Source organism: Chelonia mydas, chromosome 3 (assembly GCF_015237465.2).
Source record: "Chelonia mydas isolate rCheMyd1 chromosome 3, rCheMyd1.pri.v2, whole genome shotgun sequence".
Lineage (NCBI taxonomy): Eukaryota > Metazoa > Chordata > Testudines > Cheloniidae > Chelonia > Chelonia mydas.
In genome coordinates this window covers 50,452,163-50,478,348 of record NC_057851.1, presented here as the reverse complement: position 1 = coordinate 50,478,348, position 26,186 = coordinate 50,452,163, and the positions used below count along the sequence as shown (strand labels likewise).

Here is a 26,186-nt window from a genome sequence, read left to right as displayed (position 1 = left end):
GGTGGAAATTGTTGAAATCCTGGTGGAATTCTTCAAGGGTCTCCTTCCCATGGGTCCAGATGATGCAGATGTCATCAATGTAGCACAAGTAGAGGAGGGGTGCTAGGAGACAAGAGCTGAGGAAGCATTGTTCTAAGTCAGCCATAAAAATGTTGGCATACTGTGGGGCCATGCGGGTACCCATAGCAGTGCTGCTGACTTGAAGGCATAAGTTGTCCCCAAATCTGAAATGGTTGTGGGTGAGGATAAAGTCATAAAGTTCAGCCACCAGGTGTGATATGGCCTCATCAGGGATGCTGCTCCTGACAGCTTGTAGTCCATCCTCATGTGGAATATTGGTGTAAAGAGCTTCTACATCCATGGTGGCCAAGATGGTGTTTTCAGAAAGATTACCAATGTATTGTAGTCTCCTCAGGAAGTCGGTGGTGTCTCGAAGATAGCTAGGAGTGCTGGTAGCATAGGATCTGAGGAGGGAGTCCAAATAGCCAGATAATCCTACTGTAAGAGTGCCAATGCCTGAGATGATGGGGCATCCAGGCTCCTGTGCTTCTTTTGGTACTCCTCAGTGGGATCGGAGGATAGTGGCCTGTAGAATGTGGTGTTGGAGAGTTGCCTGGCAGCCTTCTGTTCATAATCTGACCTGTTCATTTTGACTACAGCACCTCCTTTGTCAGCCCCTTTGATTATAATGCCAGAGTTGTTACTGAGGCTGTGGATGGCGTTGCGTTCTGTACAGTTGAGGTTATGGGGCAAGTGATGCTGTTTGTTCACAGTTTCAGCCTGTGCACATCTGCAGAAGCACTCTATGTAGAAGTCCAGTCTGTCATTTTGACCGTCAGGAGGAGTCCACGCAGAATTATTCTTCTAGTGTTGGTAGGCGGGTTCCTGTGGGTCAGTGTGCTGTTCAGTGGTGTGTTGAAAATATTCCTTGAGTTGGAGATGGCGAAAGTAGGCTTCCAGATCATCACAGAACTGTATCATGTCCAGAGTGGTGGGGCAGAAAGAGAGTTCCCAAGATAGGACAGAGTCTTCCATCAGGCTAAGTGTGTGGTTGGATAGATTAACAATATTGTTGGGTTTGTTAAGGGTACCACTGCTGTAGCCCCGTGTGGCATATAGGAGTTTAGATAGTTTACTGTCCTTTCTCCTCTGTAGAGAAGTAAAGTGTGCATTGTAAATGGCTTGTCTCATTTTTGTAAAGTCCAGCCACTTGTTTTTGCAGATAAGTGTAAGAGAGTGCATTGGTTACAGCTGTAAGCCAGCCTTCCCTTTTTGAAAATATTGCCATTGTGGTGAGAAACCACTTACCTCCTATTTCATTTAGAAATGGCATTGACACAAGCCCAGCAGAAAATTGCTGTTGACTGATGACTCATTAAATGTGGATAGTCCAGCTGATTAGTATTCTTTATGCCTCATTCACTCATGCAATGTGTGGGTAAAAGTAATTCAGTGAAGTAGAACTAGAATGGGTTTCAAATATGGCATTCATTAATTGGATGTCTAAAAATTAAAGAGGTTTCTGATGTGTGAAATCTCACGGTTTGTTTCTACTCATATCAATTTGATTATTAATTATGAACAGCACCTTCTCTTGTTTTTTTTTTCATTTATTTATTGAAAGGCATTATTTTCTGCTTTACTTGTGAAAGGCAGAAAAGAAAATAATGTTGGGGCTATTAAAGGTGCAACTAATTGTTTTGGATTGGGGTGCTCTACCAACATTGTAAGCTTACTAAAACAAGGAAAACTTTTTTGTGCTTCCCTGTGAACATCCCTTGATATTATTATAATTTATTGAGTGGTAAGACCCTGTAGAAATCCAAAATGAAATCTTAAGAGCCTTATCTTGCCACTATTTGTATATGCTTCTAAAGATATATCCTCTGAAATCAATGTTATTGATAAGAAGGTACTGGGAATGAGCTAAGGCATTCGGACCATTGAGATCTGACTTCTGTAACGCCATGTTTTCCCTGGACAGTATCTGTTGTAATTCTCTGTCGAGCAGCCACTGTGTTTGTTTATCTCTACAACTCTCCCAAAAGGCTCTTACAAATATTTTTTATCCCCTGGTTTGTTTATATGTTTGTTTACAGATTTGGTTTTCTATTACTTTATGCACTATATCCTTTCACTTTGTACACTAGAGATGCAAGAGTTTTCCACTTTCACTAAGTATTACTGATATGCTTTACATTTTTATAGAGGTTCCCATTAAATGTCAGCATTTCTCAAAATTATTAAACAGTGCATATGAGATATTTAGAACTGGAAGTAACTGTCATGACTGTGTAGTACTTACTGGCAAATGGTTATTTTTAATAATAGTAGGAGTATATATGTTATACTAGCACAAAAAAGCCCCATTCAGGAATAAGGATGCATTGCTATAGGATACATATAGGAAGGTATAAGTCTTTGTTCTTCATTGTCCTGAACCTTGGGGAGTCACATATACCAGTAAAAAGTGAATGTAAAGCACTATCAAATCAGAGTGGTAGTATTTTTCATCGCTCTATGTGCCATCTGATAGGTGTAAGTGACTCCATGGAGTGCAGGATAATGGAGAATCAGAACAGTAGTTCCTGCCCTGAAGAGTTTTCAGTCTAACACATCAATCCTGCAGAGCTCCACCATCATCAGTGGGGTTCTGCATGGCACTGACAATGCACCTGTCCACTGTAACTTGTAGGATCAGGGCCTTAAAAGACACAAAACTGACAAAGGGTGTGGGGAAAGATATACTACATTCAAGCAATGTATACAAATTAATGGCAGTTACATGCCATGTTAGCTTTGTGTCTTTCCCATTACTTTCCTCTTTTTAACTAAATAAACACTCAGCTTGTGTAAATTGTCATAGCTTCATTAAAGGCAGTGGAATAATGACAACTTACACAAAACACCTTGGCATGCTGCTGTGACGCTGGCAGACCAGGTGCCGGTCTTGCCAAGGCTTTAGGCTTCAGCCGAGCAATGACAAATTCATTGCTGGAATCCAGTCTATTTCATCTGCATGTTAGTATGGTTAATATAGGTATTGAACTTGTAATAATGTGTTTAGACTTCCTGAAATGCTTGTAAGTTCCTGCATGCATTAATCTCACATATCTTTATCACATGCTATAAGGTAATGTTTACATTTTGCTTTATAACTGTAAAAAATATTTGCTCTGAAACTGTGAACCCAGGCGGGGGCGGTGGGGGGCGTGGATTGTCTCCTGCTCTTCAAGAAGAGCTATCAAAACTAAATGGGACATTGTGGGACATCACAATACAATGACTTTGTTAATTGTCAACTCACATCATGAAGAGGTTCATCCCATCAGTTTAAATTCTGGAAGAAGAAAATAAAAATATCTGACACGAAATTTTTTCATCTCATTTGCGGTTTGGATTCTCACAATGCTGGAGCTATAAAATAGAAGCAGAGATCCCCATGGTCAACCTGGGTTAACCCTAAAAGACATTCAGAGTTGAAAGAGTACTGCAGCTCTGTCACCTTTTAAAACCATAGACTGTACCTCATTTGTGTATATATGTTTGTCCGCTTTAACCTTGTATAAACTCTCCCATTTTTTTTCCTATTTAATAAATCTCTAGTTAGCTTATTACAGAACTGGCTACAAGTGTTATCTTTGGTTTGAGATTAAGGTGCAAATTGACCTGGGGTAAGTAACTGGTCTCTTGGGACAGGAAGGAACCTGAATATTTTGTGATTTTTGGTGCATAGCAGCAGCCCACTATCACTAAGTCTAGCTTTCCTGGGTGGCAAAATAGGTTGGACTGCTTCATGGGACTGTCTGTGATTCCATTGTAAGACTGTTACAGTGCTTTAGGAGTTCACATTTGTTACTGGGTTGGTGAAATCTAATTATAGAACACATAACCCATTTGGGGTCTCTGCCCTGCTTCTTGACAGTCTGCCCTGATGTTGGCACCCACAGTCATGAACCATTCGAGACAGTATGACAGCTGCAAAAGCCATTTATTTGGCAGGGTTTCAGGGGAAGACTGAGGATATGTTCTAGGGGGAAGGCACTAAAGGGGTCCATTTTGCTGCTTCGATTTATAGCCTGGCAGTGTTAATTCATTATTTGTAGACAATTAATTTTTGCTGTTGGTTAATTATCTTTTGCAAATGAAGAAATTGTTGTTGAAATCATTAGGGAACTTGGAGCTTTTTGAAGGAGTTGGTTGTTTATTGTTATTTACACCTAAATAAATAGATAAATAAATAAAATATGTTTCACATTTCTTTCCCCCATTATATTTTTCTTTCTAAAGTGCTACACAGTGCACTTGTGTACTCATGTACTGCAAAGAATAAATACATGAAAAAAGAAACAACAAAACACATCTTTTGTACATTTTTCCCCCAACAGATATTCTAATTGCTTTCATGAGACACTAATTAACAATGAACAACTTTTCCAGCATCAAATATGTGCTTATAGCTCCCATGTTCTTAGTGTAATAGATGACTATACTCCCCTAAGCCCCCCTTCAGATGACATTTAAAGCAGAGGAAATTTCCATTTATGTTAATTACAATTGCCAATCATGTGGGAATAAATTAGTGATACTTTTGTTATTAGGCAGAGTGAGTATGTTGCTATTAATACTTGTGATCCATGGTGCATAAGACTATTAGTCTCTCATATGTGAATGCAGAAAGTGATTACTTATCAGAATTCAGCATGTAGCTCTGCAGGGGAAGAAGGTGATGCGAGTAGACCTGAGCAAAAATTTTTGGACTTATTTTTTTTTCCATGAAAAAATGCAAATACACCACAGAAACATTTTTGTAAATTCATGTCAGTTTTGCAAAGTTGTTGATGTAAAAAAAGTTCACTTTGATATATTTTCAAAATGAAACTTTGATTTTTCAGTTTGACATGACTTTTTGTTCTAAAGTTTCCTTTAATATATTTCAAAGGATTCAAAAGCATTAAATTGCTCAACATCAAAATGAAATGTTTCATTTCATAAGGGTTTTTTGGTTGGTGGTTTGTTTGCTTTTTTATTTTTTTGATTTGCTGAACATTTTCATTTTAAGTTCAATTTGAAATGCTTTTTTTTCCAACTTTTCTAAATTGCCAGTGAATCAAAAAAAAAAAAAAAAACCCAAAACCCAAAACAAAAAACAAAAATCAGTTTTTCATTTATTCAAAGACTGGAAGGAACCAGTTTCATCATCTAGCCTGACTTGTATAACAACAGGCCATGGAACTTCCCCCCAAAAAATTCCTCGAACATATCATTTAGAAAAAACATCCAATCTTGGTTTTAAAAAGTTGCCAGTGATGAAGAATCCACAACAATCCTTGGTAAATTGTTCCAATGATTAATTAAACTCATTATTCAAAAAAATACACCTTATTTCCAGCTTGAATTTGTCTATCTTCAGCTTCGAGACATTGGATCAGGTTATTTTTTGCTAAATTGAAGAGTGTAATTATTAAGTAAAAAGAAAAGGAGTACTTGTGGCACCTTAGAGACTAACCAATTTATTTGAGCATAGCTAGTCTCTAAGGTGCCACAAGTACTCCTTTTCTTTTTGCGAATACAGACTAACACGGCTGTTACTCTGAAACCTGTAATTATTAAGTATTTGTTTCCCCCTGCAGGCACTTACACACTGTTATCAAGTCATTCTTTACCCTTCTCTTTGTCAAGCTAAATAGAGTGAACTCCTTGGGTCTGTCACTATCAGGTATGTTTTCTAATCCTTTATTCATTCTTGTGACTCTTTTCTGAACTCTCTCCAATTTTTAAACATCCTTCTTGCACACCACAGCTGGATCCAGTATTCTAGCAGTAGTCACATCAGTGACAAATACAGAGGTAAAAAACCTCTCTGTTCCTACTTGAGTTTCCCTTGCTTATGCATCACATTAGCTTTTTGGCCAAAGCATCACAACGGAAACTCACATTGGGCTGATTTGACCCCAAATCTTTTCCAGAGTCACGGCTTCCCAGAATAGAGGGCCCCTACTGTAAGTATGTTCTACATTTTTATTCCTAGATATATACATTTACATTTAGCTGTATTAAAACACAGACCGTTTGCTTGTGCCCAGTTTGCTAAGTGATTCAGTTATTCACCAATCTTTCATTAGGAGCACTAGGTTTCAGCTGCTAAAAGCTGTGAGATAATGTTGTATGGATGAGTAAATGGTGAGGAAAAAAAGCACAGGAGAAAATTAAATAATTATTTATAGGTATTACACATGATGATGACCACTGCACTGTGTATATCTGAAAGTTATTCAGGAAATTGTTTGTTTCAAGTGTTAGCTTTACTTGCTTCAGTCCACAATCATTTTTCAGGTAAATATTTGAAGTTTGAAAGGGGTCTAAGGCTACATCCACGCTACTGACTACATCTAAACCCAGAAGCACACATCTGAAGGTGAGTAGAGGGGGAGTAAGCTAGCATGCCTGAGGAGTGTGAGTAAGTACCTGTCTCAGGCTGTGGCACAGCCCTGTACCATGACAGCGTACAGTGTGGATGGGGATAAGGGCTGTGTACCAGTCTCGAGTCTTAATAGTCTTTCCCCTCATTCACAGCATGCACAGAGACCTTTTCTGCCTGACCCTTACCCAAGCTATAAAGATCTCTGGCCCCACATTTTTACTGATAGTAGTGAGCTGCACTGAACACAGTAGAAGAGCTTTCCTCTTCACTCTTTACAGATCAGTACAGCTGGCTATGGATCCAACTCTGAGAGCAACCACTTGGCCCGCTGACCATGTTCAGGTGCTGATTAGTGTGTCGTTGTACACCATCCCCCTGACTTCTCCTGGAGCGGCATGAACATACACATGTATCAGGAACATACCACATGACCCCAGCCCAGAAATGGGAACTCATCGAACACTTGAGAGTGCTGTACAGGAGTACAAAAGACTACCAATAGTCACTCCAGGTGGGCTCGTTGTACCTGCTCCTTTTCTAACCAGCTGGTCCAGGTGCTATCAAGGGATCCCAGTACAGGACTGGTCATTTTTCATAGTTTGCATCTCCCTTTGCACAGAAAATCTGTTTGCTCACTGAGTATATAGTCAATTTGCAGTCAGATTGCTTTGCAGTCCTGTAAGAATATTTCAGCAAATTTCTGGTATAGCAGAAACTCCATCTGGGTCTTGAAGCAGTGGAAAACTGCATAGTCCAGCTTCCTAGCTGACCACACCCTTCCATTCAACAGTATGTAGAGGGTGACTTAGCAGAAACTTCTCTCTGGCATAGATTGCCAGATCTCCTCCACAGGCCTGGAAAACTACCTCTGTTTTCCATTCTAAAAAACTGCTTTGTTCTTTAAGTGTTGGTCAGACTTTAAGAAAGAAAATGCAAACTGGTATCAAAGGCCCTGGAAGGAACTGCCACCACCACCCTTTGAAATGCTATGATTTTTTTAAAAAAATAGTACATGTATCTTACCATTAGTAGCCTCTGCTATCTCTTCATGGGCTGCTAAAGTTGTCCAAGAACTAAAGATAGTCTGGAATGCTGAAAAGCCATATATTATATATAATGCTACCCCTGTCTTTGAATTGACAGCTCCTTTGGCTCCCAAGAGTGAAACTGTTCACCAGGAGGGCAGGAACAGCATCCCGGAGACACCAGAGGCAGATGGAGAAGGACCATGGAGGACCTGATCATTGGCATGGAAAGTAGGAACCAAGAGCTGTTTGTGTTTTTTGAGGCACAGGGGGATCAGTCTCTTCAGCAGAAAGAGACATTAATGAACAAATTCATGAAGCAGGAGACACGATATAGAGAATGGGAGCATTCCCTTCCCCCCCCCCCCCAGACTTGCACAGGTCTGCAACAGGCTAATAGAGCACCCCAAATTACCCCCAGGTCTCAAGTGGATAATTGCAAATGTCCAGCATCCAGCCTTCCATCTGCAGGGGAACTTGAGAGGTGCCCAAGGGTATAAGTTTCCAGTGTCCACCGACCTCAGATTTCTTCCTCTTTTTATATCCAATTTGTTAGTATTACATAGCTTGTTCATACCCCCCCCCCCCCCGAAAACAAAAAAAAACCAACACCCTGCTGAGAAGAAGCTAAGTTAAGGGTGGAGATTTCCAGACTGTAGTTTTTGAGCGTGTCGGGCAGGGGATTTTCCATCAGCTAACCAGCTGTATAGCAATTGTTAACTATTGCCAGATTTTCCATCTTGCAAAACTGCATGCTTCAGAAAGACAACTCAAGTCAGGAGGGCATAGGATCATTTTATTCCTTGAGGTTACTCACTTGACCCTCCCCTGCTGGTCTGCTAGTTGGGCTAAGGCTTCAGAAAGGCCTCCTTTTAGCTGCTTTCAACAATAAACATAATAATTAGTATTCCAGCTGCGGGCAGTAGTTCACACATGTTACTGGGCTATCAAAAATTAGCTTTGATAGCTCTGGGCTATCAAAAATTTTCTCCTACACCACCTGCCCTTAGCATAAGGATGCCTTGTGTGTGATTGTCTTGGGTGAGTTCCCCAACTCCACCAGCCACAGACAACACAAGCACTTCTATTTAGGCCTTGCAGGCCCCACTCCACAGGCCTGCTACTCTACAGATTACTGATAGTTGCACGCTAATCCTTAAACCCTCCACGTGTCTCCCTGGAGGGTCCAGCTCTTGGTCCACTGTAGTCTCACTATATTCACAGATTTGCTGCTTCCAAAGAAACAGTAAACCCCAATTTACCAATTCTTCCTCAGATAACTGTTATGCTTGGCACAGAGCACTTAAATATGCTTATAGTGAAATCAACTATAAATTTATTTAACATAGCATACTCAAGTAGCAGCAAGTGGAAGTATTGAAAACAAATGATTACATATAAGATAAAAGCATAAAACATATTCTACAGGCTATATGTAATTAATAAGATATTTTCATGTTTGGTAGATTATTGCGCACCCAAAATCCTTGCAGTCCTTTACAGGCAGGTTGCTGTAACCCTGCTTTCATGAGACAAACACACTGTTAATTGCCTCCTAGGGGAAGGATCCCATATGTTTCCTTGGATCCCAGGTTATAGCAAAACAATCATTTGTCTTTATTTATAAGATGTTTGTTTCATCCTGTGAATTTTCTCTTACGTAGGTTTTGCAGTCTTTCATTCCACACTTAGTATGCAAATAGTCATACATTGTGACACATACAATACACAATCACCATACTGGGACACAGATGTCTGTTACCTCAGAAACATTATTTTCAGGCAGGAGGTAAGTCTCCTCCTGCTGACTGTCTTAACTCTAAGAATTTAGAAACATATTTTTAGTGTTGATAAATAATGCCTGAAATATTATCCTTACATACATTTTGCAATGATTATGATTACCAGTGGGCTACTGGCTCTCAATAGAGAACTCACAAACTGCCCTTTGGTGAACTATTATGGATATATCAAATCCGGGGGTTCCTGTAAGACCTCATGCATCCACAGTCTCCTCTGCCAGTTGGCACCAAGGTGCACATGAGTTACACCCTCCTTCCTAAGTATGATGAAAGTAAGATGTTTACAGGCTTGGGATTAGGCCATAATTCACAGCAATGGATTGGAATGGCATAACAGTCTGCAAATACTTTTCTGTCTGTCTCACAACCCTCTAGAAGCAGCAGACTTCACAACACAAAAATGTGTAGAGAGACATCTTTTTGGCTTGGTTCACATGCAGAAAAATGAAATAAAATTCAGATAACAATATCGGCATCCACTCTTGCACAGTGATTCCATAACATCTTCTCCTTCCCCTCTACTTCCAAACCTTGACCAGTTTCAACCCTGGGATTAGTGCTTCATAACAGCCATTAAGTGCAGTTGGCATTGCTGAGAATGGGTTAAAAAAGAATGGATTCACCCCCACTGTAACACTGGGCCCCATATTCTTCATAGAAATATGCTTTTGATATGAATATGGCATAATTACTATGTATTTTATGCAAGATGGGTCATGTGAGATATCATTGGAAAGTTATGATGTACTGACAGTGATTATCCTATTTCTATACATGTATCATTTCTGTATATGAGGGTGGGAATATTGACTATGTAACAATTACAACTGTGTTTGCACCTGGGGAACGCCCACCAGACAAAATGCAATGAATCTGACTGGTTAGTCAATGGGCCATGAGGAAGGACAACAGGATTTTGTAGATACTAATCTCCCACCTTCCTGAGAAGCTTCCTGGGATGCTGCTTTGACACTGCAGGATCATGTCACCTGGTAGTGGGCACCATCTTGGACTTCTAGTGTTTTACCACTAAGAGGGGGTGGGGGTAAAACTGGGAAAGAAATAGGATGCAAATCCTATTTAAGGCTGGGGAGTGAGTTAATCTTGTTTCATTCTTGACTGAATCCCCATCCAAGATACCTGCTGGAGACATCTAAGAAACAATGACAAAAGCGAAGGGGCAAGTATTGAACCCAGGCTGGGAATGGTGTCTGGCCCGTGAAGGATATAAATGATGTTTTAAGCTGCAAGCAAGAGCTGTCTGTCCACAAAGAAATTCTGCAATCTCCTTAAAACAACATTTAGGGTGAGAAATTACTATTTGTAGCCAGTTTCTTTAGTGTATTCAGCTTAGTTTGCGTGTTTATTTTATTTACTGAGTAAATAAAACAAACACTGAGTACATAAAACACGCACGTTTGACCCCCACCCCCTGCTGGAAATCAGGACCAGTGTGCCCAAGGGTGGGCTGCGACTGCCTTGACAGAGTTTTCAAACCAGACTTCTCCTGTGTCCACTCATGACAGAAACACTCCCCTTGACCTCACAAACATATGGAGTCCTCAGCAAGCCACAATTATTTGAATGGTGATAGTCACATTAGCATGCAGGCAGGTGATTAGTGCCAATGACCTTTCCGTCTACCAAACGTGTACTCCATGACCATTCTGTAGATGTTGAATTTCTACTTGAATTCCCTTTTGCCAGGGATATGCATGTCAGAATATGGCTTCATGAACCAGGTTAGGAGCGGGTATTCAGGGTCCCCCAAATAACAGATGACACAGACACACCATACAGAACAAAATCATTTTGGGGGAATAAAGTTTCTTCTTCCCCCTACAAATACAATCCTGATCACTTCAGTACCCTGGTGTTATGAACTTTTCCAGGTTTCCCACATTGTGTTCGTGCATCTGCCTCTGTGGTCCATTGAATCTTGCAGAATGAATGAATAGTAACCGTTTTGGTTCACATACGCACTGATGTCCTACAATAAGGTACTGGTGCAGTACGACATAATTATCTCATTGCTCCATGTCTTCCACCCAGTTTCACAGGAGTGAGTGGTGAGCAGGAATTGGCATCAGGAAATACGTGAAGGTTGGGAACAGTACCAGAACATACAGCAAATTGGTTCCAAGAGTGTCTCCCTGTGTGGCACAGAATCCTGGGATACTGCCCCTAAAATGATAGTGCTAACATAGCATAACAGTAGCAGTGTGGATGTGGGTACAGGCACATACACAGCATTATACCTGTGTCCAGCACAGTCTATGTGAACACTCATCATGTGTATAGGAATATGCATAAGCACATAGACGGTCAAGTAACAAAGTATGCATCCCAGTATAGACATAGCCTAAGTGAGACATGGTCTGATGGAAAACATCAGATGTGCTCCTCTCATACCCCCAAACCCTATAGTCATCAGTGTAGTGGCTTTTTTAGAGAACAAATCACCAACACAGATAACAGCAACTGTGATAGAATATATTGGTGATTTCAAAGACAGGTTCTGGGAACTCCTTTTTTGCAATTGTATATAGGGACTGGAGTTGCTGGAACTCAAGAGATAGTCTCTTTTAGCATGTAGCGCTCAAGATTTATTTGTGCATTGAATAGGAATTTAGTGAACTACTTCAACACAAAGAGTCTGATTCTGATCTCACACAGGTTTTATACTAGTGTAAGTCTTAAGTGGAGTAATTGAGATTAGAATGAAACTGTGTTTTCTGATATATGCCTGTTAATGTCACATTCCTTCTCAGAAAAGCTGATATTATAGTACATTCAGACTTTGAGTGGGGGATCAAGTAGACACTTTGGGCTTAAGCAGTTGTAGGGTACTCATTTCCTTATCTCAGGCTCTTCTTTTTCTTTTATTAGTCCATTCTCATACTTTATAAATACCTGAACACATTATACTCTGCGCTGTAGTAAAAACTCAGCATTCTGACATAGTACTAGCAGCCTCCAAATGCTGGTGTTTTCTAGTCTACAACTACATGTTTAGAATTGTCTTGAGGGGGCGGGAGGCCAGTCACCAGCAATGTGCACAAGATATAGATATTGGATGGCCTATAACTCAGAGAGTTTATGTTCAAGACACACAAAGATAAGTCCCAATGGAAAATGCAGAGGAAGGAATTAACATAGGCAATTTTTAACCCATCAATCATTGGTAATGCACATTGGAGCCAAAAAATGAATCTACTCATATACCTTACAGGGTTCTAAATTAACTGTCAGCTCAGCGAAGGGACCTTAGTGTAGCTGTAGACAGCTCAATGAAGAACTCAGCTCAAAATGCAGCTATGGTCAAAGAACAAAGATGTTAGGTTGCATAAGGAATGGAGTAGAAACTAATACAGAAAATGTGATACTGTCTTTTGCATAAATCAGTGGTAGGGCCTCATCTAGAATACTGTGCACAGTGCTGGTCAGCCCATCTCAAAAAGGAAGGGGTTCAGAGTAGGGTGACAAGAATGATTATAGATCTGGAAAAACTCTCCTATGAAGATTGATTGTTTACCGTTGAAAGGATATTTATAAGTAACATGATATAAGTATATAAAATAATGAATGATGTTACATAAAAGGTTGTTACAAGGAGGAGGGAGAAAAATTGTTCTCCTTAACCTCTGAGGATAGGACAAGAAGCAGTGGACTTAAATTGCAGCAAGGGTGGTTTAGGTTGGACATTAGAAAAAACTTCCTAACTGTCAAGGTGGTTAAGCACTAGAATAAATTGCCTAGGGAGGTTGTGGAATCTCCATTATTGGAGATTTTACAAAGCAGGTTAGACAAACACCTGTCAGAGAAGGTCTAGATAATACTTAGTCTGCCATGAATTCAGGGGAAAGGACTACATGACCTCTCGAGATCCCTTCCAGTCGTACGAGTCTAAGTGGAGAAGGTAGATTGGAAGATCATGTTTAACCCGTCTCATAACAGATGGACAAGGGGACTGTCAATGACTTTAAAAGGTGGCAAATATAAATATATATTTTCCAGACAATGTAATTAGACTGTGTAACTCACTACCACAGGATGTCATTGTGGCTAAAATCTTAGCAAGTTTAAAAAGGATTGGAAATGTACATGAACAATAATAATATCCAAAGTTATAATGTGGTAACAAGTTTTGGAAGAGATGTTAATACTCATGTTTCAAGGCTTAAAATAATCTCTGATTATTAGAGTTTAGAAGGCGGTGTAATGTGGAGGGCATATTATCCCATACTTAACATCTTCCTATGAAGTATCTGGTAATGGCCACTGTCAGAGAAAAGATAGTGGTCTAGATGGACCACTGGTCTTATGCAGAATGACAATTCCCATATTTCCCTTTTTTTTTCATCTTTGCCTGTAAGAGGTGCACTTTTTGCATTCTCCCTCTAAGAGAACTTCCTCACACCTTCTTATCCCTCAATGCAATGAGGAACAAGATTGTACTGGGTCATTTCCGTAAAAGTATGGTGGCATTGCCTACACTACCTGGGCATTCTGGGCACTGGGGCATAAACTGGATTAATAAGAATTGACAAAAGGCATTTATTCTTCACTGATTTTTATTCACTACTGAAAAGCCATCATGTAACTTCTTAAATCAGCAATTCTTAATTAATCATATCAGATATATTTAACCACTTATGACAAGAGTAAGTACAGGGAAGCGTATGTAGAAACCATGGCCTGATCTGGCAGCCCTTATTCATGGAAGTACTGCTACTGAAATCAGCAAGCAAGAGGATCGTGATATACGGGCACCACAAATTGCCCTGAACGCCGATAGACTACTCCAAATATTCAGTATGCTCATCAATTCACATACCAGGACCCCCTGCCAGGAAAACTGAAACAAAAAGCACCATATTGACAGTCTTTACACACATCAAGCAGTCCTGCATTTTTGCATGGCAGACTTAAAATATTAATATATTACCTCTGGTTACTGTATCTTTTTTCCTACAAATAACTAGGACATTGAATGTTAAATACTTTTTTAAAAAAAGTTTCAAGTTGTTTCCAAACTTTGTGCTTTTTATACGTGTGTAAACCATATGGTTTGGAAAAATCTTGGACAATGACCAGCTAAGTCAAGGATCAGCAACCTTTGGCACGTGGCCCGCCAGGGTAAGCCCCCTGGTGGCCCAGGCCAGTTTGTTTACCTGCCACATCCGGAGGTTTGGCCGATCGCAGCTCCCACTGGCCATGGTTCCAGGCCAATGGGGGCTGCAGGAAGTGGTTCAGGCCAAGGGATGTGCTGGTTCTTCAGGGCTGGTTCCTGGGGCCGGCAAACAGGGTGACAATTTCCAGAGGGCGTCAAACTGCTGTGCTCCCCGAACCCTGGTTGGCCACCTGTGGTGTGAGCGTTTTGTTTGTGTTTGTTTTCTTCATTTTGTTGGCCTTTTGCAGGGGGGTGGATGGGAGGAGGGTACTGAAAATATTTTTCACCCTCACCACTAAAATAGCTAGGGCTGTTCTTGAGACTCACATTAATTTCAATGGGCTTTCAATTGGGTTCTTATTCAGCATGTCACTGTTGAAGGTTTTTTTCTTCCTCAGACTGAGGTTTTTCAAAGATGATGGCCATTTATTGGCAAGATCCCACCAAATAGTGCACCACTGTCAAACACTCACTAAGATGAATGAGCATTGTATACATACTATAGGTTGAAGTGAAGTACACAGTTGTTTAATGAAGTTTTGTTTTGTAGCAACTGTTACTGAAGGCTCAAAGTAAATGGTAAAACTGGGCTAGCAGTCTTGTTTATCAACCACTTTTCAGTTGTGTGTCCCTGCTCTGAAGTTAATGAACTTCCAGTGGACCACCGGGACTGCATAGAAATACAGGTACAAAATATATAATTAAAAATACCGTCATAATTAATCTTATTTTCTTGGTGAGAATTTATTAGTTCACCACATTTTCACAAAGCCTTAGAACATATGAAGCAGCTTAAATGCAAATTATTCACCTTTCTTTAAATGGATATTCTTTGGGGGGGGATGTTGTATGTTTGAATTTAATAATGATTCAAGACTGTCAGATAACAGGCTCAAGTGAACTTGTTTCATCAAAGATTATCAATCAGAGATGAGTACAGCACTGTACAGAATACAGAAAGAATTGATACATTACCACTCTTGATCTAATGTAAAGAGCTGGCATCTATATCTCTTTCTCCTGTAACTGGTGGGATGCCAGCAGTTTTTACACTCCCCACGTAATTCCTAAAACCTCTGTCTTTGTAGATGATATGAGAAAAAGAAATCCCTTTTTTGGAGGGAAAAATACTTTCCCACAATTATTTTCACCATGTGTCCTGTTTTGACATTTTCATTAAACTTAATTATTGATGGAATTTCTTTTTGATATCTTTAGGTTACATAATCAATAAGGTAAATGGAATTCTAATCTGGTCACTTTTACTGTTTCATCCCGAGCAGACTGCATCTGTACTAACAATTATCCTTTATCAACCACCCAATCCATTCCAGAAAACATCTGCCATCATAAGTATTCCTTATTCGTCACCCAGTTTTGTTTATACTTCTGCAGACACTTTTAGTAGTTTGAGGAGATATTTTCCCTCGACACCTGGACTCTATTAGTAAAGTCAGGGTAAAAAGCAGTATTAAAAGATTACATACATTCCATTATTGAGTTAATTTCCCCTCTACCCATTAGGTTCAAATGAAAGTCAGAGAACTTGTTAGTTTAAATATATGTAGGGCACTAAATATACACATGAACTCGCAATTCTTTTATATGCCTCTTTATTTGTGTAACATAGAAAAATCGTATGCGTTAATATTTAGTAACAAGAATGTTTGTTTGGAAATGACTCCATAGTTATGTCGCTGAAAAAAGAGATGAAAAAATAAGTAATTGCTGGTTCACTTCTCTCAAAACCCTCTATTTATCCTTTTGTCAGCACTCTCTGATATTTACTGTGAAGGTTCCCGAAACTGACTGATGGAAGCCAACACAAATTTATCCTTCTTAAGATCCACTAGACCCAGGTCCATAAGACGATCACCTGCAAATTCAGTCATGTGAAGCATGGATAGCTTCTGTAGCAGAAAGCAGCATGCACACTAAAATCCACAATTGGACATATGTACAGATCAAAAGAAGAAAGAACACACTAACATAGGAGTATGAGTTTGGCAGGATTGCTTCACGACACTGCCGTCTCCGACCTCATAGTTTTCCCGATTTTTATCTGCAGTGAGCTTCTTTATTTGCTTAAATAATCTATGAAGGCACAGTCAGAATTTTACCAGTAACAGCTGGCCAACAAAACACTGCCTTAGGAGACTGACAGCAGACTTACTCGTAGAAATACTAATTTTACAAGTGCAATTATCATTTTTTCTCAGCCCTGGCCCCCTGCCTGTCAATAATGAACAATTAGTGAAGGGTAAGGATAGGGTAAGGGAATTTGTGTAGCCAGATGTGTATATTTTTGCCATATTTGAACAAAAATGTCTATATTTAGAGATAATCTTGTTTTCCCATATCTCATTTAGTTATTAACCGATTTTGATAACATTTGAAATGGATTCAGTTTTTTTCTTTTTTAGAGGCCCCTGGTGTTGTGAGGTCCTAAGATGTAGCTTAGTTACCTTATACCTTAATATGCCTCTGGTCACGGCATAGATAGCAAATTTCGCAGATGTGTTAAACATACATGAAATTTGCCATGTCTGCTGTGAACAACCCACAAAAAATGTGTGATTTCTGTGCACATTTCTGAAACTGGGGGCCCCAAACAAAAAGGGAGTTGCAAACCAACGAGGGGGTCACAGTATTGCCACGTTTACTTCTCTGCTGCTGCAGCTGGTGGCGGCGTTGCATTCAGAACTGAGTGCCTGGGCCACCGCTCTCCACTCTGCCTTCAAAGCTGGGCAGCCAGAGATCAGATTTCATGGGGGAGGCCAATTTCATGGGGGGAACCTGATTTCATGCTCCATGACACTGTTTTCATGACTGCAAAATTAGTAGATCCGTAGTTATGAATAGAGGTGGGCGGGAAATGGTTTTCCCACCCTGTGAACATTTAAGATTTAAAAACACAAACAAACAAACAAAAAAACTGTTTTCAGTTTCAATTTAGGTTTTTGAATTATTTTTTTTTCCTCTGAAAATTTTGGTTATTTTTTTTTACATCATATAAAAACAAGTGCCATTTTTCAATCAACTCTGCTCAGTACTTTTCAGGTTTAAATTCTTAATCTGGATTTAATGTAACATTATATTGACACGCATTTTCTGTGAATTATGACTTTTAAATAGTATACAAAATCACTATGAAAAATACTCTGAGTGACCCAGGTGCTGGAACAATTTAAGTATTGGGGGTGCCATTGAAGCAAACTGTAACGCTGTATATGATGGAAACCACTCCAAGCCAGGGGTACGGCAGCACCCAGAACACCTATGGAGTGACCACAATTAGAAAGAATAGGCAAAGTATAAAAAGCAATACTAAGTATAAAATGCAGTGATGTGTTCTTTAAAAAATGCTACCTGCATGGTTGGACTGATTTCTGGCATCATTTACTTTATTTCTTTTCATATACAATGGGTACACAATTATACAGCATGAATATTAGGAAGGGGCAGATCAACTACAACAAAAATCAAATTCACAGATAAATACAGGGATTATTCTTTTTATTAGTACTTGTAAGGTGTAATATTACTGATGTGGTAAAAATAAGTAATTATTCAAGTGAAAAATTGGCACGTATACAAAATTTAAAATATAGCAAAAATATTTCCAATGACATTACACAACAGTAAGATATTTTCCCAACTGTCAATTCTAAAACCCAATTCGACAGCCTCTATCTGGGAAAACAGGCAGGCTTCACAATGTGTCCTGAATATCTTGAAATCCCATGAGATTTGGAGATTTTGAAAGACCTTCCCATCCCTAATCAGATCAAGAAGTCCTAATCTTGAAAATTTTCACAAACCAAAATATCTGAAAAAAGTTGGGTCGAGTCAATCAAAACAAACCATTTCAGAATTATCAAAACAAAATATTTTGATTCTGACCTTTTAAAATTTGATTTATACATGTTTACTATAACCATTTACATTTCAAAATAAAAAGTCATTTTGAACCAGAAATTGGAAATTTTGTTTCCCCAATGTAATAGCTTATTCTAGAGGCACACGACAGAGGTGTTGGCTCGTACATCAACTCCTGACTCTGTGGCCACATTTGAGGTTGTGGTCGTAGGCCATGAGCAGGGTTTCCCTGTGAAATGGAACGCTGAACTGTATTATACTGTTCAGCCACTAGGTGGCACGGGCACTGTAAGACACCTTATTTACACTAACCTTAGTCATACCCCTGATACAGCATTAAAAGGTCTTATAGTCAACAGGTCTGATGGGTATCTCCTTGAGAAGTAAACTCTGTAATCAGTCGATATCCGATAGGGAAGAATCTGCTAGGAGAATCTCTGTACCTACAGTGTACAAAAAGTACACAACACCATGCATCTTGACGATCACTGGCTGTCATGTTGGCCCTTGAGACTATTACAAGCCAGCATTATTCAGAGCAGCTTTAAAGCTGCTATAACTTATGCTGGAAGACCAGTCTGGAATGCAGTTCACTGAGGATCAGGTGACAGTAAAAATGGCTTAAAACCTCTTCCCATCCCCCATCCCAAGTTTCCCCACACAGCGTGAGCTGAGGGTCTGGGCTGTTGCAGCATTTGGGCCTACAAATTTACCCTAATTGTGAGCTCAACTGTGAAAAATGAGTGAAAGTTCATAAAATGTCACCTTAACCTCTAACAATAAATGTTGATGGGAAGGGGTGCAAAAGAGAGATGGGCTGAATTAGTACAAACAAAAAGGACTTTTGATATCATTCAGACGGTGTTAAGATCATGCCTAATAAACAAGAGAAGTGCTGGACCAGAAATCAATGAATCAAAATTGGGGTGTCAGAAATTAGGCCTAATTTATGACCAAAATGATGAAGGAATGGACTGTTCGCCCCGTTGCTCCCTCTAGGGGCCTTAAGAGAAAAAAAAAAAAAAAAAACTTTGGGGAGGGGAAAGTGAAATCAGGTTGCTGGACAACAGCTGCTGACTGGGAGATGGGTGAAGTAAAAGGAGCTAGCTGCCATGCAACATGGATGCCAACTTCTGGGACCCTGCGATCTCTGGTAATGCTGTTAGGTCTTCATTGTCCTGACCAGATCAGGCCAGAAAGAGAGACCCAGATGGCATTTAGAGCATGTCTAAGTCGACTAATATTAGGTCGACTTACAGACACTGCAGTAATTGTAGCAGTGCCTGATGTCCATGCTACCCTCATTCTGTGAGTGGTGCGTGTCCTCACCAGGAGCGCTTCCACTGACTGAAGAGGGGCAGTGGGGTGGGGAGCTGAGAGCCCGGGGTCTCAGATTTGTGCAGCTCCCTGCTAGGCTTCTTGCTTCAGCTGCCCAGGGCTTCTCACCTTCCACTTTCAGCCAGGAGCAGGGGGGAAGCTGCCTGGGGCTTCTTGCTTCCGGAGGGGAGAGCTGCGTTCAGTCAGTTGTCGTGCTCCTGGTGGGGAGTGGAGAGCCAGGAGCCTGGGCGGGCAGCAGAGCTCCCCGTGGGGAGTGGGGATCCTGGGGGGCAGCCAGCTTGGTGCGGAGACATGGCAGTAGCCCAGCTGGGGAGCCAGGAGCCAATTTTCTTGTCAGCCCTGCTGGAGCCATAAAATTGACAAGACAGCCAACAGCTGATGTGAGAATGCAGTGTCTACTCAGACACTGTCTCGCCCTAGCTACACCAACATAAGCCCTACGCCTCTCATGGAGGTGAAGTAATTATGTTGGTGTAGTAGGGCACTTACATCAGCGGGAGCAAGGCTGTAGTGTAGACATTGGCATAATTACATCGACATATGCTGCCTTGTGTCCACCTAACTCTGTAGTGTAGACCAGGCCTTAGTTTCAGCTAAATCACAAACACCACCTCAGATGTGAGACTTTGGGTCCTGATGTCATCCCTCCTTCTTGTGTGTCCTTTTACTTCCCCACCTTATTTATTCCCTTTCCTGTCCCTATCCTTTTGACTTCTCTTTAAGAAGAGAATAAGAATCTTTCTCAGCAGCCAAGACTGTATATTTGTAACACTTCTGTAAGCCTGTGACCAAAGAGGCAGCTAAAATCAATACCCTAAATAGACCCAATACTGGTAGACAATTTCCAGGTCTCAGAGAGGCTAATCAAACTATGTTCTATATCTGTGTTTTTCCAGAAGCGAGGCTGCAATTGAGAATCAACACCATAATCAAAAGTTGCATTTTCTGTGCTTGCTGTTCTTTTCTCTACCCTCTGTTTCCCTTGTCTTCTAAGAAATGGGATCAGACTTTAACAACAAATGGACTCCAGCCCATCTCCACTAGCTTCTCTTTTCCTCATAAAGGACAAATATTACCACCTTTAAAGCCATCTGAAAAACTGTCAAAGGGAGGCAGGTTCATTCTAAAAAACTGTCTCCAGCTAAATGTGATATTGTTAAATTGAAAGTCTTATTTAATACTTTATATTTCAGATCCCTTAGCTGTATGTTTAATAAAAAGATTAAAGATCTCTTTAAAAGTGTGGTGTAATAGACTCCTTGGTAGGTTAGGTTGCCTAGTGGTTAGTGTACCTAATGCCCCACCCTCCTCAGTGGGCGAACCTTACAGTCCTGATCCTCTTTTGCTCAAAGGTGCAGTGATGAGGACCAGTGGCTCAAGTCCCTCCCACAGTGAGGGCAATGGCAGGGGAGCCCAGGCCCACCCACTCCACCAACCCAGGGTCCTAGAAGGGTCAACGGTATCTGGCCCCCAAAAGTGCCCTCTGAGTTACCCTCCTTGGGTCATTTCCTACTGTTGCTTTTCTCTCCCAGTTTTCAGTTCTATATAAGGTGAAAAGAAAAAGAAAAGGTAACCAAACCATCAGCCCCAACCAATGTCAGCATATAGTCTCACTGCTTTCATGGAGGCTTCTCCAGCACCCTTGTCAGAAGCTTTGACGATAAGTCTGTCCTCCTCCCAAGCCTTCCCCTTTCTGAGCTGGGTTGCTCCCTTTTCAACCCCTTCTCCAGTGGGAGCATGCTCTGCAGGGTTACCAGCACAGGGATACCTGGGTACAGTACGGTCCTTTAACCCCTTCCAGCCCAATGTGGGGTTTGTATGCCCCATCACATGTGGTTGCCATGGTACTAAGTAGCCTGAGGTCTCTCTATATATACCCCATACCTAGTTTAGACAGTGACAGGGTTATGTTAACACCTTTGATTCTTTGGGACCATTTATTCCGTTGAAATTAATACAATAAGGCCTACATCTTTATGGAATCCTAGTAGGTTTTCATTCTGATTAAGACCTTTCTTTACTGCTAAAATAACATGACCAAGGGAACACACATACAAGTACAGAAACAGGAAATATTGCACCAGTTTGCCTCACTAAAGCAAGATCTCACAATACTACCAATTCATTGAACTCCAACTACACCTGTGTTTCTTTCTATAAATAAATTATAAGAGCTACCACTCTATGGGAAACAATATTTTGTGATATGGACAGTGCAACCTGCAGGAAGAAATCTTCTTGTAGAAGCCTTTTTCCAAAGATGTTTCTAAATTAGACAATATTTCAAAATTTATTATGCCAATTACTGAGAAAAATTTCAAGAGTTTTCTTTTAGAATTACCCTGACTTCTTTCTTCATATCATGTAGAAACCATCTGTATTAAAAAGCTAATAAAATCTGTTATTAGGGGAAAAGTTCAAAAATTAAACTTGACTTTGAATTTATTATACTTAAAAATTAGGGAAACAACCTTGCATGAACGCATTGAAATAGAACATTTGGGAGACATGGCTTAAGGTAATTGTATTTAATCAATATGTTGAGTAATTTATAAATATTAACAACTGACTATATTAAATTAATAAAATATATTAATTAGAAAGTTGTATTTCATATTGCAATAGTAAATGTTTTAGTATTTCACCTTTCAAAAGTCAAATACCAGGTCACCACTTACAACTTCTATTTGACAGACATGTATGGTTTTTAAATAGTAATAAAAAAAAATGCAGTTATGTGTTCCGTGTAAGGTTAATTTGTTGCCTTTTAAAAGAACTACACTTCATCATTGCTACTGAACAACAGTTTTCACAAAGGAATGAAAAGATGACATTAGTTTGATTTATGTTACAATAGAAAGGGAGAGAAATCAATGTTTTGTAAAGTTTATATTGATGAATTTAACCTTTCAAATAAAATTCACTAAAGAATCATTGTTGGTACTTGTCTTGTAACAGCATATTGACTCAATAGCACAATCCTAGTATGAATGTCATGCTTAGAAAATATATGCCCTAACATTAAGGAGGTCTATTGGTGTTGTTATGAGCAAACAGCTAAGAGGAATACAAAGATACAATCATCTGGCTTTTTTGGTGTCTTAGTAATGAACAGTATTAAATGCATTTGTTAGAGACAAACTTTGTCTGTCTGTCTCTGTCTCTCTCTCTATATATACACACATACGGGATTTAATATGTAGATATTATTTGGCATGGCTGTAAATTAAAATAGTGATGAAAATGGCTTTTGTATTGAAAGTCAGTGGAGATTGAAAGCTTAAAAAGCTTTACAGAGATGTCTAAGATTAGCATTATTAATACTACCATACCTCTATGGACCACATACTGTATTCTCACCAACATTTTGATGGCAGCAGCAGCCTGGGGGTCTAATTTATATTCTAAAAATATAGCTCTTTCATAATCTAATCTTCAAAGATCTTCATCCATATATGGGCCCTAAAGTTTAATATGTAATCTTCTATCCACTGTCATTATTCATTCAGTATTTTCAGTACATGTAGATTTCCATTTTATATCCTTCTTGGAATCTGCAGGTTTGGGTTATCAGCTATTGAGATAAATCTTTAAATCACTGAATTTGCTTAAAACAGAATGGGAAGAGATGTCCAAGTTATATTGTGTATGGGCATATTCTCATGTACAGGATAGTAGACTAAAGCAGATTCTCCATCAGGGTTGGACAGGACAAGCTGTCCCTGTGGACTTAGGAAAGGGTCTTAGGGAAGAAACATATCAGTGCTTAATAACAAGGCAAAATTTGAAATATGGAAAAGAAACAGAGAAAATGTTTGGAAAAAATATTTGTAAAATTATTTTTCTTTTCTATACAAGGCTTAGAAATGGAAGCTTATTTCTGTGAATGCAGTGTTCTTTTTTAACCTATGTGTTTAAACAGTGTGTGGTAAGAATTGTACGTATCTATCAGACCTTTTTTCTTCTACTATGGCAATTGCTACACTGTGAGTTAGATGAGGATAAATGTTTGGAATTTCACATGGTACCTGTACCTACTGTGCTTTGTAAATAAATATTGTATACATTGCCATTAGAACATATCTTTGCTGAACCACTGTGTGGATTTCTGTCAATAAAGAGATATTATCAGCTTCTCCAGTAATGTTCATATTGTAAAGGTTATTGCAGTGCATGCAAGTGCATGTATGGGGCCAGAGAATCAGAGTCACACTGCTGGAAGTGCATGGTCAGAACTACTAGTGGAGTGGCACGCAGATAATATTAGGCTTTCATGAAGCATTTCCTAGATGACAGAAGATAGACACTGAAAAAAGAGTATTTTTGAACAGAGAGACAGAGGTGTGTGAGGTAATATCTCTTATTGTAGCGACTTCTCTGGGTGAGAGAGACAAGGTTTCAGGTTTACACAGAGCTCTTCTTCTGATCTGGAAAACGTACACAGAGTGTCAAAGATATGTACAAGCTGGAACAGATATCTGTATCACAGTATAACAGTGTCTGTTCCACCTTATATTTATCTGTGACACTCTGTACATTTCCCAGGCCTGAATAAGAGTTCTATTTAAGCTCAATAGCTTGTCTCTCTCACCAACAGAAGTTGGTCAAATTAAAGATATTACCTCATACACCTTGTCTCTCCGATATCCTATCCTACGACAGACACAGCTACAACAACACTGCATACTCATGAACACGTAATTCTTTTTATTTGAGGGAAATATTTTTTTCACTGAGCTTTAACTTGTGCCTTTAAACTGATATAATGAAGTGACCTACTGTGTGTGATTAGGTCTTCCTCTAATGGCTGACACTAGTGTAATGGGTTCGATCACAGAGATGCCCTTGAGATGGTCACCGGACATGCTTGAATTACCTCTGAGCCCATTTTACCATGAATTACCTCTGAGCCCAATTATCCCTCCTCCCCAGCATCTCCAAGTTCTCTTGGGGAGGAGGGATAGCTCAGTGGTTTGAGCATTGGCCTGCTAAACCCAGGGCTGTGAATTCAATCCTTGAGGGGGCCATTTAGGGATCTGGGGCAAAAATTGGTAATTGGTCCTGCTTTGAGTAGGGGGTTGGACTAGATGACCTCCTGAGGTCCCTTCCTACCCTGAGATTCCATGATTTTCCACTGCAAGAACCCTGCCTTGTTGAGCCAAACACATTAGTCTGCTGCAACAAAGACCCAGGTCTGGTCCATGCCCCCAAAGCTGCAGACTTTAACCAAAAACTGCTCAGCAAGTCACTTGTCTCCAGCACCTAGACACCCAGTTCCCAGTGGGATCCAAACCCCAAATAAATCTATTTTACTCTATATAAACTTATACAGGGTAAACTCATAAATTGCCCGCCCTCTATAACACTGATAGAGAGATATGGACAGCGGTCCCTGCCCCCCCCCCCCCCAGTATTAATCACTTACTCTGGGTTGATTAATACAAAAAAGTGATTAAGGTTCCTATAAAACAAAATGGACTATATTAATTCCTGGTGTAATTTCATGGGCTCCAGTTGGTCTTATTGATTTTATGCTGTCCATTTACATTTTGCTTTTCACTTGGTGTGCATGATGAAAACACTAATCAATTTCACTTTTATACATAGTCTGCTTATTAAAAATACATATTTTATTTATATTTGCAGGCTTTGAGCATCAGTCAGGAAAAAAAATATTGTTTCTTTTCTAAGTAAAACATTGATTTTAGGGCATGAGCTTGCTACAGGAATGGAACGTTAACATTCATTATTTATATTAGTTCCATGTATTACCAGAACAGAGGCAAAATACCAAAACACCTTTTTTTCAGGAAAACAAAAAGTCTATGTTTCTGTGTCAGATATTTTTTATGCTCCAGAAATGGTAGCAAGAACTCTAAAAAAAAGCTATCCTCCTATCAACCATGAGGTTTTCCTTGATTAACATCCAGTATACTTCTAGACCACAAAATAGTATTGAGGAGCTCCTTTCTTTTCCGAAGGTTTGCCAGAGCACATTCTGATGCTTTTTAGAAGATATGAGAATTTTGTATATGGGGTGGATTGTCATAATGGATCTGCTTACTTCAGTTTTATTATAAATATTATGAAGTTTAAAATCCTTACCCAATATTCCTGTCAATATAGTCTATTTAAAGTTAATTTCATTTTCATGTTCCTGGGACCTAGCATCAAGCTGAATATACTGGAGAATTATGTTTAAAGCCAACCCTGACAAGGAAAAAAAAATTAAATCCCACTAAAATGCATGGAAATATTTCTGTTCATTTTATTGTGTTTCACTGGGGTCCAATTTGACTTTAGAGAGTCCATTAAGAGTCCTTAAAGATTCTCAAATGCCTGTAAAATTTTCTACTTTTTTAATAGTAATTCAATCAGCTTAAGTATCTCAATGACAACTACACATCATTCAGCAAGTGCACTTTTCATATTGATTGCTATTGCTTGTAAGTTTTCTTAGAAAGCCATTGTTTGGTGTTTGTGTGGCTGCTATTCATTTTATAAATTATGGAAGATTCAGCTGCATAAAAACCGAAATCAATAAT

General features: G+C 39.5%; 1 long non-coding RNA gene across 1 annotated transcript; it reads left to right on the top strand.

Annotated features, from left to right (window-relative positions):
* The first annotated feature begins 1,008 nt into the window (after positions 1–1,008).
* LOC122465332 lies at positions 1,009–24,638 on the top strand. Its single transcript, XR_006290081.1, has 3 exons — positions 1,009–1,184; positions 6,429–6,433; positions 24,597–24,638. It is a non-coding gene; the product is annotated as an uncharacterized LOC122465332 (long non-coding RNA).
* Positions 24,639–26,186: the final 1,548 nt, after the last annotated feature.